Genomic DNA, 11264 nt, shown 5'->3' with positions numbered 1-11264 from the left:
GCGGGGTCGGGGCGCAGGGCCCGGGCGCGCGGGGCCGAGTGGGGCCGGAACCGGAGCGCGAGCGGGAGGAGCCGGAGCCGGAGCTGTTGCCGCGGCCGCTGCTGCCGCCGCTCTGAGCCCGTGTGGCGCGAGGAGAAGACGGCGGGCGGAGGGGAGGGGGAGCGGGCGCGGCGGCACCGCCCCGCCGGCTCCCCCGGGCCGGCCCTAGCCCAGCCCCGCACCCGTTCCGTGCCGGGCGCGGAGTGGGGGCGCCGCCTGGGATGCGGCGAGGGGCGGGGGCGACACCGACAGCCTTATCCCGCCGCCGTCACCAAGCAATGGGCGGCGACCCGGTGGCCCGGCGGCGGGGCTGTGCGACCCCTACCCAACCCTACCTGTGCTGTGACCCCCTCCCCGAACTCGTCATGGCGACAGCTACCTGGCCAGGAGCTTCTCCATATCCGGCTTTGTGCTGAGGAAGCCACGAGCTGGGTGGCAATTAAGCCTCACCAAGGACATTGCTCACAATACAAATGGGGAAACTGAGGCCCACGTGGTCAGGCCGCTGCTCAAGGTCACGCGCCTAGTATGCACTGGAGCAGCATTTGAGCTCAGCAACAGCTGACTGGACCCAGACTGTGGATGGAGGGAACTAGAGATTTTTTTGGGGGGGGGGGAACTAGAGATTTTGACCCAACCTCTAGTTATACTATGACCACCTGCCTGTCACTTTTCACCCCCAGCCTCCTGAAGGAGTAGAGATCATACCCTTTGCTCACCCCTATAAAAAAGTATCTCAGAGGGTAGCAAAAGGGTTCCCTCCTCTGAACCCTTGGGCACACAGAACATCAAGAAGACCCCTCTCCGACTGTAGTCTGCATTAGCATGGCAAAACCGTGGTGGGCATGCAGGCACTGGCAGGAACCAGCAGGCAGGGAGTGGGCTACGGTGTGGGGGTGGTGGAGGAAACTTTCACTTTCCCGTGTCAAAAATGCCTATATATATTTTGTTGCAAATTAACTCTGCAATTAAAAACTTTTTAAAAATTCTACCATCTTTCACAATCCATCTCCATCTCCAATTTTCCGTGAGGCATTTCCTGATCAGCATGGGTTCCCAGGTCTCGAAGGCGGGGATGGAGGAGAGGAGCTGTGGCTGATGGGAGCACCAAGGCCGCACCCAGGCTTGTCTCCCTTCCAAGCCTGCATTCTTGACTTGAAGGGAAGGCTCACATTGGGACTCTGGACCACCATGGCTGCCAAGTGGTCTCTGCATCGTGGTGGGGAGAGACCAGAACATGTCTCAGGAGGCAATAGTTCTTGGAGGCCCTTTCTGGCCGCTGGGACCCTCCCCAGTGGTCCATGGGGCACATGTGCTACACACTCCACCCCATCCCCAGCCTCAGCTTACCCGATCTCTGGGAGTCAAGGATTACCTGAGTTGTAAAATAGGAACAATGCAGGTGCCGCCTCTGCACACGACGAACCCCCAGAGCTGTATCTGTGTGAATGTGAGTTAGTACTCGCTGGAGCAGTGACCTGGAAACCCGCCAGGCAGCACAACTTGAAGGAAGCATCTCTCTGCTGGAGAGGTGGGCCAGGACCTCTGAAGGCAAAGGCAGGCAGTAGGGGGCCCAGGAAGCCCTGCTGGTGCACAAAGCATCAGGACTCCTGGTGCATCTACATGTGTCCTGTGAGGACAGAGCACATGCATAACATCCTGAGACAGGACAGAGGAGGCCAAGAGAGGGGGCTGCTGCCAAGAGCAGCAGAGCCACTGTGGCTTGGGCACCAAACGGTGCCACCTCTTTGTGAGCTGCTCTGTGAGAGTTGGGACAGTTGATTAAAGGGGTCCAGAGGCTGGAGTCGAATTTGTATAAACTGATCTGTTTATCCCCTAGAATGACTTTTTAAACCTGTGATACAACCACATCACTGTCCTGCTTATAAACCTGTTAGTGGCTCCCCATCCCTTATGGAATAAAGTCTAAAGCCCTTACGAGGCTGTATGGCCTGCTTGTCAAGGGCAGGGGTTCTAGAGCCAGAAGGCCTTGTTCAGACCCTGCCTCTGCCTGTTAGCAGTTATGTGACCTAGTTTGCAATAAGGGTAAAGTCTCAAGTCTTTCACAGTTCCTGACACCCTCTCTGGGCCTCAGTTCTCCAATCTGTAAAATGGGGGCGTAATAGTAGTATGTGGAAAGCCTCAATAAATGTTGGGCCTTATTATGTTAGCTTCTCCTGGTTTGTAAGACTTTTGGTGATCTGGACACTGTTCAGTATCCTAGTCTTATCTCCTAGCCCTCACTGCCTGAAACAATATCAAACTGTGCACAGTTCCCCCCCAAACACCGGAATGTCTCCTCTCTCTGCCTTTGTTCATGCTGTTCCCTGCCCAAAATGCCATTCCCTTCTTCCTTGATTTGTCTCTATCTCCAGTATCCAGCTTGGGGCCCTGCCCAGGGCAGCTTCTTGGTATATGTTTGCAAAATGAATTCCCTCACAGGCAACATTGGCTGCTGCTGGAGGCAGAGGGGGAGGCTATAACAGGGAGGTCCTGAAACCATCTCCCTTGGGCTCTGGGGGAGACCCTTCCTTAATCCTAACACAGAATTCCTCAAGAGATGATCAGAACAGGATTCTCGGGGGAAATTCCACAAGACTGCCATTGTCCTTACATTTTCCCTCTAAAGCTCACATCTTCCAGGTTTTTTAACTTCTTCACTTTAATTCCATCCTTAGGGAAAGAGAATTCTTCCCTAAATGAACAAATATACTCATTCATTCAAAATATATGTTTTGAGACTGACTTTGGGCCAGGCATGGCACCAGGCATTGAGGAAAGCTGGACACAAGACAAGCTCACAGTTTTATAATCTAGTGGGGAGGCAGGCAGTAAACAAATGAATAATCAAATAAACAAGTTGATTTATAAAAATAATGAGAACTATAAAGGCATTTAAAAAGAACATGATAAAAAATTATAGGAGGGGTGGGGTGGGGGGTAGTTGGGAGATGGGCATTATTTATAAGGTTGTCAGGAAAGGCCTGCATTTGAGCTGAGACCTGAATGAGCTATGAAACCAGCTGTGTAGAAATTTGGGGAAATACTGTTGTAGGCAGAGGGAATGGCTAGTGCAAAGGCCCTGGGGCAGAAATGAGTTTGATATATTCCAGGAACAGAAAGAAGGCCAATGGGGCAGAACTCCAGGGGAGAAAGGAAGCTGGAGTGGAAGGCAGGGCAAGGTAATGTGGGCCTTTACAGGACAGGGGAAGGAATAGGTTTGATTCTAAGCCCAGTTGGGGAGCTTTAAGCAGGGAAGTAACATGTGATTTGCATGTGTGAAACATCAATGGTAGTTGTGTGGAGGCTGGGTCGTAAAGGGATAAGAGAGGAAACGCAGAGACCAAGTAGGGATCATGTAACCATCCAAGTGAGAAGAATGGGGAATTTGGAGGTCATGATGATGGAGAGAATTGGATGGATTGGTTGGAGAACTGTGGACTGATTTTAGAGGTAGAGTTTGTTAATTAGGTCCTTCAGGAAGCAGATATTGAGATGGGATTAGATGTGCAAGTGCTTGATTGGGGGCTAAGACCTGTGAAAGACAAAGAGGAGAAGGAAGAACGGGGCAGGTTGAGGCTCAGACCTCCATGCAGATGTGACAAATCCTTGGCCAATCTGACAGGGTGCCCCGGGGCCAACACTGCCCATTAGGCCTGGGGACTAAGAGACTTGCCTGTGTCCATCCTGGGCATCCCCATCCCAAGGGTTCAGTCTCCACCCAGGGATGGACTTTCACTGGACCAGAGCTGCCTCTGTCTCCTCATCTATAAAATGAGGCCAAGGTACCTACCTCAAGGGACTGTGATGAGAACTAGGAAAGACCAGATGGGATGTATGTGAAATCTCCCAGGGAATAGGGGGCAGGGACCAGTTCTTACCATACTGCTTTGTAGTCCCAGGGCACTCAGTATGCCTGGCACTCAGTAGATGCCCAATACATGCTACCCTCTTCCTTGTTTATTCCTAGCATGTGTCAGACGATCAGGAAATGTTAATTTCCTCTTTTACTTCTTTACCTTGATTCTCCAGGTGCCTTCAGTGCCTTCCTGCATAGTTGCTCTGTCCTTTCTTGGTTTCCCTCCCACCACCTTTTTGAGCAGAGTTGGGGAATTGTTCAGACTAAGACTCATAGATGCCTTCAATCAACACACCCCAGCCTGGGGCCTCCTAGAGGAAGACAGGGCTAAAAGAGGGCCCAGAAATGTTTGTGTTTTAGCGGCGGATGCTGGGATTAGAAGCCTGATCAGAGAGGAGGGGCAGAAGCCAGGGAAGAGAGAGCTTTCCTCTCTGGGGAAGCCCAGAGATTTCCATCCAGGGCTTTTACTTCCCTGGAAGCGGCAAAAGGAGCCAACCCACCTCTCAGGCTCGGGCAGGAAGCGAGGACATCTGTTCCCAGCTCAAGAGGGGCTGAGAACCAAGGAGGAAACGGGTGTCCTCCTTGCAGGGGGCCTGGGAGTTGGCTGGAACGTGTATGCCTGAGTCCAGGCCCAGCCAAGAAAGACCAGAAGGAGTGGCTGCCGAATAAGGCTGCATCCTCTTTCTGTGGCTGTAAGGGCTGGGGCCAGAGTGCTCTCACTGTCTCACAGCATCCCAAGTGCCACCAGTGCCTCCTCCCTGTGGCAACCCTGGAGGTCCATATTGTAATCGATCCTATTTCCAATAAGAAAGTTGAAACTCAGAGGTTCAGTAATTTGCCCAGGGTCCCAGGGTCAGTGGGTGTACACCTGAGATTTGAACCCTGACGTTTTCAGACTCCATATTGCAAGTTCTTGCTTTAAGAGTTGATCTGTCTCTGCCCAGCGACGAAGCAGTATGTCCTGGGAGCTTCTTTCTGCCCTCAGCTTAGTCCAGCCCCTTCTCCAAGCTCTTTCCTGACCCCAGGAGCCCGCCTAAACCCATCGGCCACCACAGCAACCCCCTGCCCTCACCGGTAGTCCCAGCACCAGTTTCTGTCGCACTGATCTGTAACTTGCATTCCCCTACAAGTTCAAGAACTTCTTGAGGTTTGGTACCACGTCTGCTTCAAATCTGGGTCACTGGCACCCAGTGTGTGTTCAGGGTGTATTTGTTTCATGCACAATTGGACCTGAATGCTGCTGGCTGTTACTCCAGCTCCTCTAGAAAAGGTAGTTTTTAAAAAATTTAATTTAATTTTTTAATTGACGTATAGAGAGTTACTTGTCAATTTCGGGTATACAGCTTGTGTTAGTCATAAATATACATACATATATTTGTTTTCATATTCTTTTTCATTAGAGATTATTATAAGATACTGAAGGCAGTTCCCTGTGCTATACAAGAGAAATTTGTTTTTTTGATCTATTTTATATATAGTAGTATTTGCAAATCTTGAACTCTCAATTTATCTCTTCCCATCCCCTTTTCCCCCAGTAACCGTAAGTTTGTTTACTATGTCTGTGAGTCTGTTTCTGTTTTATAGATAAGTTCATTAGTGTCTTCTTTTTTCTTTTCTTTTTTTTTTAGATTCCATATGTGAGTGATATCATATGGTACTTTTCTTTCTCTTCGTGGTTTACTTCACTTAGAATGACGATCTCCAGATCGATCTGGTGTTGCTGCAAATGGCATTATTTTATTCTTTTTTATGGCCGAGTAGTATTCTATTGTATAAATATAGCACAGCTTCTTTATCCAGTCATCTGTCAGTGGACATTTAGGTTGTTTCCATGTCTTAGCTATTGTATATAGTGTAGAAAAGGCAGTTTTCTGATGACCCCCAGGACTGCAGCTACTGCACTTGGAGGCAGGGAAGCTGAGTTTTAGAGAACCTTCTCTTCTTAGTCTGTAAAATGGATATAGGTAGTTCTGGGCTGCCTACAGTTGTGATGAAAGATAAAAGGCCCCCTGATGAAGGAGGATCAGGGGCAGGTGAACACTGCGGGGTCAGACAGAGGTGTGGGGCAGGGCTAGAGGCCCAAGGGAGCGGGTACCTGGGACCTTACCTGGATGGCTGTTCACATGTGTCCAGTGAGGAGCCAAGGGTGCCTGGCAGTTACTCCTGAAAGACATCTGTTTCCTGATCTAGCTCAGGGCACCCGAGGTGGTCCCTAGGAAAAGTGGGGGCAGGTTTGGGAGGCTCTCCCCAAGGCTGGAAGAAGGGCCAATGCATGAGACTGGGGGAGAGCGGGCGGTCCTGCTGGCTGGACCCCGCCCTGCTCTCCTGCCTGCTGAGCCTGCCAGCCCTCTTCTTGGGTCCAGGCTTGGGTCTCTCTCTTCACTGAAGTTTGCCTGCTACTAGCATTAGCTGTAGCCTCTAGCCAACTCTAGCCCGACACAATTCATTTTTCACATACAGGAACTGAGAAGCAGGGCCGGAAAGGGACTTTCCCAAGATGACACTGCCAGGAGGAAGAATCTGAGGACAATGACAAATGTTAACACTGAGCTGCTTCTTACTATGTTGCTAAGTGCTTTCTAGGTAATCATTTGAACCCTCACAAACCCCCAGTGGAATAGGAGTGCTATTCTCACAGTCCCCATGTTGCAGACAGTGATGCTGAAAAACAGAGAGGTTAAGCAATTGGTTTCAGGTCACTCAGCCACCAAGTTGAGAAGATGGGATTCAAACCCAGACATTCAGATTCATGACCACTAGAATATACTATTTCTCTGGATGGAAGCACAGGGCAGGGAAGGCTGTTCTGGCAGGTGTCAGCCCAATGGCCTGGGATGGGCTCCGAGGGTAGAGCAGGAACAGCAGAAGAAAGTAAAAGGGCCTGTTAGGAGGCTGAAGCAGTGAAGGGACCCAGAGTGAGCTGTGCTTGGCAGCCAGAGGCAGCAGTGCTGTTACTCTTTCTCAGTGGCTGCCTTCCTAATCTGCTCTGTTGACCCCAACTTCCCCACCTCTGGATGAGATCTTAGGCATAGCTCACAGCTTGGTCCAGTCACTTTTGGGCTTAATTTTTTTTTTCAGATATTAAATTGGTCTAGTCTAACAGCAAAGCTTGAAACTCTATTCAGAGCTTCTCTTCCCCAGCTCAAGTCTGCCTTACACTCAAAGGCCTCTGTAATGGGGAAGGAGGCACGGTGGGCTTCTCCTCCAAGACCCCAATTTGGCTGGCACTCCCCTTGCCTCTTCCCTGCCAGGTGCTTCTTGTTCCTTCAAGGTTGGAGCTTGGGGCAGGGAGGGGAGAGAGGTGACCAGGTAAGCCTGATTTGGCTGGTTCACGTGTTCTCAGGAGGGTCATTGTTCCCAGGTGGGTCAGGTAAGCTGCCTGGGAACTTGCTCTTTCTCATTAGGGGCACTTTTGTGGCTTCTTCAGAGACCCCACCCCCCATCCTCATCACTAGGGATCTCTCACCTGCAGTTCCTACCTGGGCAAAGCATCCCCTGACTGGTGCCCACGAGCCCCCTTCAGCACCTGTTATCAGGGTCCATCCTCCCAACATGAGTTCTTCTGATAAGGTCACGTGCCCCTTCCCTGTTCCCCCACCTCCAAGCCTCTTGGGACAGGATCATCCTAATTCTATAACCTCAAACCAGCCACATTCTGCAAGGTTCCCTATGGGGCCCCAGGAAACACTTTTGCATCCTGGTCCCCAAATGCTGGGATCCCAGGGGACATGTGGGCTGTCCCCAAAGCAGCTAGGTCTCTGCCTCATGGAAAGAGGAGGACTCCAGCCAGCCCCTCACTTTTGTCCCTAGTTGTCTCATGTCCCAGGGGACATGTGTCCAGGGGACATATGCCATGCTCTCTTCCTTTCTGAAGCCCCCTCACTTGGCTTGAGGTTGGGGAGTGATGCCAACGGTCTCTAAAGAGAGCTCCTTCTCCAGCCTCACCTCCCACACGGCTTCTGAGCCCCGCAGCCTGGGAGGGCTGAGGGACCAGGAGCATTTCTGTCCAGCCCCTTTGCAAGTCTGCACTTTGGAACAGGGGTATCTGGTATCCACTGTCTGCAGCTTTGGGGTCTGGACTGGAGCAGGCAGCGGGGCCGAGGAGGAAGGGAGGGATTGGAGTGGTTTTTCCACTCAGGGGTCAGTTAGTCACGAAGCTGGGGACTGGCCGGGAAAGGATGAGCCAAAGACAAAGTGCGGGGCTCAGGCCCCCATGTGGGAAGGTGGTGAGTCAGGCGGCCTGTGAGGGGTGCCAATTTGCTGCCTAGAGTTTGGTTTTGAATGTGGAGTTTGAGGGTGTCACATGGAGGTAGAACAGAGTGTTTGACAGCATGGACTTTGAAGTCAGGGCGTTCAGATTTCAATCAAAGCCCCACCACTTAGTAACAGTGCCACCTGGAGCAAATGACTCAACCTCTCTCTCCAGTTTCCCTGGCTGCATCAGGGAGGATGAAGGCCAGACTGCAACTTGAGGCTGCAGCTCAGAGCCTGGCCCGTGGAGCCCTCAGCACAGTTCCCTGCAATCCCATGAGGAAGAGAGTATGACTTTCGTGCCTTGTTTGAGAGATGGGGAAACAGAGGCACAGAAGAGATAAGCAACATACCCAGGGTCCCACTGAGGCAGGCAGTCCAGCTCCAGTGACTGAGCCCTCACCCACCATGCTACGCATTGAGGTTGCTGGCATGGCACAGAAGTGTGACTGCATGGGTTCAAATCCCACCTCTACCACGTGGGAATTTCTGAGCCAGTTACTTCATCTTTCTGAGCCTCCGTTCCCTTGTCCATACATTGTGGGTACTGCACTTTCTAGGTTGTGAGGATTTAGTGAGTTAATCCTTGTAAATTCTATTCTGTAAGTGTTAGTTTTTCTTCTTAGAGTAATTCTGAGTTGGAAAAGATAATCAGAGGATGCCCTCTTCTCCATTTGACAGAAGAGGTTACAGAGGCCCAGAGAGGGTGATTGACCATCCTGAGATCACACAGCTGGCAGTGCTCAGACTCGTCCACTGTTTTTCTCTCAAGCTGTTACGTGGAAGGCAGGCATCCAGAATTGATGAGAAGACAGCTGGAACACCGGGACAGGAAGTCAAAGGAGTGGTCAACTTTGGCTACATAGATCTGGAAGATGTCTCTTCTTACTCACATGGTGCTTGAACTGAACCCTTTCACACCTACCGTGTTCAGTCCTCCCAAGTAGCTATGCCAAGGAGGGAGTCCTGGCCTCTTTTACTGCTGAGGAGCACTGAGGCCTGGAGAGGGGAAGTGACCTGGCCACCTGAACCTGGACAAGGGTCTCTTTATGGTGCATGAGTTGTGAAAGGCAGGCAGAGGGATGAACACGGGCTGGGGTCAGGGATGGTAACTACAGCAAGCCTCCATTAGGACGCTGCTGCATGGAAGCCGGGCTGTGATGCCTGCAGGGATTGCCCAGGGAGCCAGTGAGATGATGATCACTTTAATGAGTCCCCATGGGGGACAGAGTCCACATGTGCCTTTTCCAAAGTGTGTCCTAGTTCCTTGCTCACAGATTGGTGTATCTGAACCTCAACAGAGAACCCCTAGGGACCTCCAAACCCACCCCAAAAGAGCATGTAGCTCACTGGCAGGGGGCTTGTCCTTATGCCACAGCACTGAGGACCCCTGCCACCTGCTCTGGCCCATTTCCCATCAGCTCCCCCTGTGGATGTTTCCTAGACCCTCTGGCTCATAAAGGCTGATGGCTGGTGGATGTCATTTAAATGCAGGCTCATGTCTTCTTCACACGCTGAGCTCATCCTTTGGAAAAGACAGAGAAGACTTTGGTCTTTTCCTCTAATGATCACATCCCATCTAGAGACCAGAGGGGGACCTGTTCCCATCCAGTTTCAGCTCAGACTGGCTGTGCACCTCCTGTGTGTCTGCTGTCTATTAGCATTTTCATATCCATCCTGGAATCTCATTGTTCTAAAGAGATTTCAGAAGTTTGGGGAGGGAGCAAGACGTACGGGAATGAGAAATCTGGGTTACTGTCCAAATATATGAGGTTTTGTCTTTTAGTTATATTTTTGTATTGATTTTTAACTTATACATGATCTGTAATACCCATTTCTTGAAATGTATTGGGATTTATGTCCTGCTGTATGAGATACATGATCACTTCTGGAAATCTTCAATGTGTGCTTGAAAATAACAGATCAGGCACAGAAGTCTACATATGCCGCTTGTTATTCGGCTCTTTTGTGGCTTGCGTCTTTGTATGCTTTGTAATTTTGGATTGCAAACTCATGTTAACAAGGGTTTTATCTGTGAGTATGCCACGTGGCCTTTACTGTAGGAATGTCCCTCCAGAGAGGGACATTTGCTATTACCACCTGCTCTGTGGGTGTAACCCACCCCAAGTTTGCTTTTTATATTAATTTTCAGACTTAGGAGTTCTGGAACCACATAGACAATGCAAATTCAAACCTCAAGTTTGTGTGAGAGAAGATCTAGAGTTACAGTTTCTCAAGTGAGACTTCATTTTAATTTTTCTAACAGAGCCAAAAATGAGCCAACTTCTTTGACAACTTCTGCTTTTTGCAAAAGGATGATTTTTTTTTCTCCTTGTTTGCTCCTTCACTGAGGATATGGGCCCAGCTTTATTCAGGTGTTTTGGTTCCAAATCTCTCTTGGCAGCGACCCAAGGCCTTGTCTCCCATCCCTATAGAGATGTAAAATCCAGGCTTCTTGGTTACCAAGATCAGCCAAGGCCAACACCTCCCTACCACTGTCCCCGGGCCACCCACAGACCCTGCCTGCAAGACAGCTGAAGGATCGGCATCTGCTTGTCACCCTGATTTTGGCTTCCTCTTTCTTTGTTTTTGGTCCCTGGGGATTTCTTTACTATCTTGGAAGCTCAGTTGAGTATTTAAAAGAATGTTATATTTTCTTTGGTACCTTCAAGCATCGTATAGCAGCTGACTCATCAGAAGCTTCCACCCCCCCCCATGCCCGAGAACTGGGTTCCACTCTTCGGCTTCTGAGTGACCCTGGGAAGTACCCCTGCCCCACCTCCTCACCTGTCTGATGGGGTTCATCGACCCGTAGCCACCTGCCTCATAACCTTATCCCAATGAAAGGCATGAAATGGGGAGGGTGGAGGTGGCAGGCAGGGGCTAGATATCCCAGTGGCCTCTGCAGTTAAGCACCTAAGTCCCTAGTGGTCCTTCTAGGATGTCTGGTGACCAGTCATCTCAGAGGTGAGGTGCACCAAACGGGCAAAGACTCTTCAGCCAAGGGGTAGATTTCTCCAGGAGTGCCTGAGAGGACAGGAACTCACTCTGAACCTCAAATCTGTGGGTGAAAATTCCTCCTGGACCCTCCGCCTGATTCACACCCAAGGTGTGT

The sequence above is a fragment of the Camelus dromedarius genome, chromosome 11 (assembly GCF_036321535.1).
Source record: "Camelus dromedarius isolate mCamDro1 chromosome 11, mCamDro1.pat, whole genome shotgun sequence".
Classification (NCBI taxonomy): Eukaryota; Metazoa; Chordata; class Mammalia; order Artiodactyla; family Camelidae; genus Camelus; species Camelus dromedarius.
The sequence above is the reverse complement of the archived record's forward strand: the minus strand, read 5'-3'. Positions refer to the sequence as shown.